Source organism: Melospiza melodia, chromosome 21 (genome assembly GCF_035770615.1).
Source record: "Melospiza melodia melodia isolate bMelMel2 chromosome 21, bMelMel2.pri, whole genome shotgun sequence".
NCBI classification, from domain to species: Eukaryota; Metazoa; Chordata; class Aves; order Passeriformes; family Passerellidae; genus Melospiza; species Melospiza melodia.
Genome location: NC_086214.1, coordinates 1,794,394 through 1,799,245, shown reverse-complemented (window position 1 = coordinate 1,799,245; position 4,852 = coordinate 1,794,394). Strand labels below are relative to the sequence as shown.

Below are 4,852 nucleotides of genomic sequence, written 5' to 3'. Positions count from 1 at the left end.
TCCCTGCTTCAGCCTTTAGCAGAGAGGGAAGCTCAGGCAAACCCAAGCCAGTCCCAGGTGCCCTCAGAGGCAGCAGGAACACCCAGAGCTCTCTCGCTGCCTCGCAGCACAGCACTGCCTCTGGGGAGTCCTAAATGGCCCTGTGACACCGAGCTCAGGAGGAGCATTGGGTACAGCTCTGCTGACACCTGCACACAACACACTGTCCCTCAGATAAGAAACACCCCAGACGTACCCAGCAGCTCCAGGTACTCCTCCTCAATCTCCTGTTCCCGGGATGTGCCCCAGCCTGAGTTCCCAGGTTTCACAGAAGGGCTTCCTCCAGGTGATGCTGCTGCGGCAGCAGGTTCAGAGCCCATGATGTGCTGGACCTGGAGCATTTCTGGTGGGCACTGTTCCTGTGCCTCACTCCTCACTTGGGGTTCTTCATTGCCACACATTCCCTGCAAGTCTTCGCAGGCTGCCCGGTGAGATGTCAACACTTGCACCTCAAGTCAAACAGAACAAAGCAGTCAGACACTACAGCTTGTCCCTGTCAGCCAGGAGTCATCGACTGTGAGGAAAGGCAAAGAACAGACTCACAGGGGATACAACAGCTTGTTTCAATCCTCCATCTGGGTCACCAAGTTCCACTGTAAAAACACCTCAAGAAAAAAGGAGAGCAGGAACAGGCCAGCAGGAATCAATTTGGATGACTGCTGGCCAAAAGGCCAAAGGACAAGTTTCACTGTCCAGGGCAGATGTTGAGATTCAGCACACCGGGAAATGTCCTTCAGCGTGACTGTGATACACACACTACAGCAGCATGGCACTCAGAGGCATGGCCCCACTCCCTGCTGCTCTGCACTGGAAAGGCAAGAAGGGCAGAAACCACCAGATTGGTGACTGCAGTGGCTGCATCCCTCTTTCACTCACTTGGTTTTGCAGAGACTGACGGAAGCGATTAAGTTTCTCTCGGATGATTTTCATTTCTTCCTCCAGCTGCTTATGCCTTGCCTTGATCATGCTGTGAGCTGTCTGAAGCTCTGCATCCAGCTGTTCCTTCATGTTCTCTAACAAACAAAAGAGAGGACATTTCATGAGTGGAGTGGCTGCCACTCTTTCATTCACCTGGTTTTGATGATCGCCCCTCTGCTGATGGAGATTCTCCTCTTGAATTCTTCCCATGTCTTCCTTGTTCTTTCTCTTCACTGCCATGATGTCACTCTGAGCTTTGGGCAGCTCTGCTTGTGGCTCTGCCTTGATGTTCTGTACACACAAAAGCAGAGCAAGGGACTGAGAGCTGCCATCAGGCTCAGCTTTTATCCTCTTGCAGCCTCCAAATCACATTTATTCAGCCCCTTCTTTCTGCTTCCCTCCCCACATCTGCCTCCATTGCAAACCTCCTGTCCCAGGGCTGATCTCTGCAGATTGCAAGGCTCTGTGCCTCCATTGCCTGTGGGACTCCTGGCCTCCTCAGTCCCAAGAGCTCTGGTTTATGCCCCTCTCCCTGCCCTTCCCTCTGTGCCCTGGCCAGTCAGGCTTACCTGGCTGTTATGGTTTGGGCCTGGCAAAGCCAGAGCCCCCATGAGGACACCTTCTCCCCGGTGTCTGCTGCGAGATGTGACCAGGAATAAACAAAGCAGGCTCCAACTTCAACATACAGAAAAGTTTATTAACTAAGCTACATACAAACAATTACTAAACTACAAACAAACACTAAACTACACATACACAAAAGAAAAAAAAAAAAAAAGAAATCACAAGGAGAATGAAAACTACACAGAAACACTTCCCCCTCCTCCTCCAGATCCCCGTACAATTCATCTCCCAAAATTATCCACACTCCCAAAATTATTCACACTCCGTCTGGCACCACCCTTTAGATTGGTCAAACTTTCAGCTCCTCAAGAGGAGAGGGAGTCCTTCCATGTGTCGTGGTGGCCTTTTCCGTCCTTGTTCCGGTGCTCTCACCACCGAACAGGGATCAGGGCTGCTTCCAGGGTTGTCTTTTTAAGGATGCTTTGTCCAGTTCCAGAAAAGCACAGTATCTCACCTTCTCATCCTCTGGGACATCCGTCCCCCCCATATTTTATATACCCCCTGGGGCCGAGGGGTCCACACACTGACTCTTCTTTGGCTCTGGAACATTTCTCCCCCTGGACTCAGTCTCTGTATCTCACGGAAACATAGCTCTGTCCATGACTACACAAAAGAGTCCAGCATTAAATGCCACTCCATCTTCTCCATTCTTTCAACATCTCTCACTCTCTCTCTCTCTGGTCCAGACCTCCATCACTCGTTCATTTCCTTCATCCTCCTCCTCTCTTATCACTCGTCTAGGAAGGGTTAATGTTCTGTAAGGCCTTCATTGTCCAAAAAAGGGTTAAAAAACTCCTCCAGGCGGCTGGACTCCTGGCTGCACCCCCCCCCCCCAATCTCCTCAGCTGGGCTGCCTGCTGCCAGCACATATTTACTGAGTTTCAAGGTAACACAGGCTGCACTCTCTCTCTCTCTCTGTCGGTCTCCAAAGGGGGGGGGGAGGGGGGGAATGGCTGTCCGATGTCTCTTGTTGCTCTCCACCCTTTCATCCTCCAAGGCCTCCTCACTCCCATCTCTGTCCAGGCCCAGGCCTACCGCATGGCTGCCCCTCCCCCGCCCAGCAGCAGCGGCTGGACAGGGGAGAGCTCCAACCTGCGTCCCTCGAAGTCCCAAGAGAGCGTCCCAGGGCCGAAGCTCTGCTTTTAACCCCTGGGTGTTCTCGGAGGTGTGTCCTAAAACCCACTGGCCACACCAGGTGCCAATATCAAAATCCAAGCACCCATTGGTTTGACCACAACATCCCAGAATTCCCACTTCTTCCTGGTCAAACCACCACACTGGCCATTCTCCTGTGGCTCTTCCACCTGCTGCCTGAGCTGCTCTTCCGGCTCTCGGGCTGGGAACAGCTCTCCCTGAGTCTGGCATGGCAGCTCAGATGAGGCAGTGTGCTCCTGCTCTTTCTCTAGAAGCACCTGCACAGAAAGCAAGAGAAGATGGGTTTCAGCTTCCCATACGCCCTTTGTGGGCCAAGACTCACAGACTGCTGGGCTCACACGTTCCCAAAGCACTGTGCTGCTGCTCTCCTGGGTTGTTCTCTGCCCGAGGGGAGGCACAGATTCCAAAGTGACCCTGGCCCTACAATCAGGGGCCATCTGGGACTGAAGCTCCAGCAGCCTCTCAGGCAGCTGACAGGGAAGGGGTGGCATTTTTCAAGGGTCTGGTGAGGGCCTCCCTCTGCTTCCGCCGTGTCCTGTTTGTCTTTCAGTAGTGACTGACTCCCCGCCCTGTCCCACAGCTCCATCCTGGCTCTGCAGGGGCTTCCTGGCTGAGCTCACTCCTTGTGAGAGACACTTCTGGAGTTCACCTTCTCTTCAGGCCTGCACCAGCATTCCTCCTTGCTGACATCCACACTCTTGTTAGAAAACCGGGTCATTCAGGAGATAAGGATGCATGCAAAGATCTCTGATGGAAGTCAGAGAACCTCTATGGCCACCTCAGTATATGGAGGAAGACCAAGGTGTTTCCTCTCCCTCTTTTGTCAATGGAGAATTCTGACCAGCAGTAACAGAGTTTCTCATAAGGCCCCATTAACGAATGCACTTACACAGCCCTGGGGATGCCAGTGAAGGAAACCATGTGTCATGTATGGCATGGCATGTATGACCAGAGTCACCAGACCCCAGCTACAGCATGGGATAGTTCCACTCCCTTAAGACATGCAAACATTTAAAGGACAAATGAAGGCTTCAGGTCAGAAAATGCTGTAGTAGGAAAACATGAGGGGAAAATACAACCATCTCTGGAGGGGGAAACATCTCTGCCTGCTCAGGATCAGTCAATGGAACTTGTCTCTACTTCTCTCCTGAAGGGATGCCTTTGCATCTTCCACTGCTTTGGAGCAGAGCCAGGAAGATTAAAATAGATAGATAGACAGATCTCACTTTTATCATCTCTCTTTACTGTGCTGTAGTATTTACCTTCTTTGAATGGAGAGAGATATAATTCTCTCTCCTAGGTTTTTTCTAAGGGAAGGTAGTGAGAAACTCATAGAAGGAGAGAAAACAATGATTATCTCTACTTGCTGTTCTTGTTTTTTAGTACATGAAGAATGTGTTATAGTGATTGTTATAGTGATTGTTTACTGAAAGTGATTTGTTAATTGGATTTTAGAGATAGTTGTTTAGACTGATTAGATAATTAGATAAAAGGCTGTGTGGAGACAGTCACGAGTTTTTCTTTCGTATGTTTTTAGTATAATATCTCTTTAGTATAGTTTTAATATAGTACTAGTGTAATATAACATAGCTTAATAAAGCATTTGTTTAAACTCCTAAATCATAGAGTGAAAGCACATTTTTCGCCACGTGGGGGTCACCCTGAATCAATCCTGTCCTTTCTGTCGCTACACACATCAGCACTCGGCAGCAGTGCCCCAACCAGCAGCCATCCTGAACTTGCTCTCCTGTTGCTTCAGTAACCCACACTCTTGGGCAATCTGGAGCATGTCGGTCCTTATGGAATGCAATCAGACCCAGAGCACTGCACTGGGAACGGCTCTCTTTGTGCATCTGTGCTCGGGCAAGTTCTTCGCTTGGACTCGCCCACACTGATGGTGCTGAAGTGGCTGGAATCAGAAATGCAGCCCAGCCCCTCCCAGCTCCTCTAATCTCTGAGCACCAGCTGGAATGCAAGGGCATTGATTTCCTACTCAGTTCCCAAACACAACACACACTGATTCCCTGGGCAGCCAAAAGACACGGGAGCCGTTAACTTGAAAAGGATGGGCAAGCCCTACTGGCTGGTCTGGCACCAGAACAGCTCGTTCTGCACC

The 4,852-nt window shown here is 50.6% G+C and overlaps 1 long non-coding RNA gene across 1 annotated transcript; it reads right to left on the bottom strand.

The window, feature by feature from the left end:
- Positions 1–1,633: 1,633 nt before the first annotated feature.
- Positions 1,634–2,670, bottom strand: LOC134427714 (uncharacterized). The gene is made up of 2 exons (XR_010030219.1): positions 2,617–2,670; positions 1,634–2,345 (listed from the first exon to the last, which is right to left on the bottom strand). It is a non-coding gene; the product is annotated as an uncharacterized LOC134427714 (long non-coding RNA).
- Positions 2,671–4,852: the final 2,182 nt, after the last annotated feature.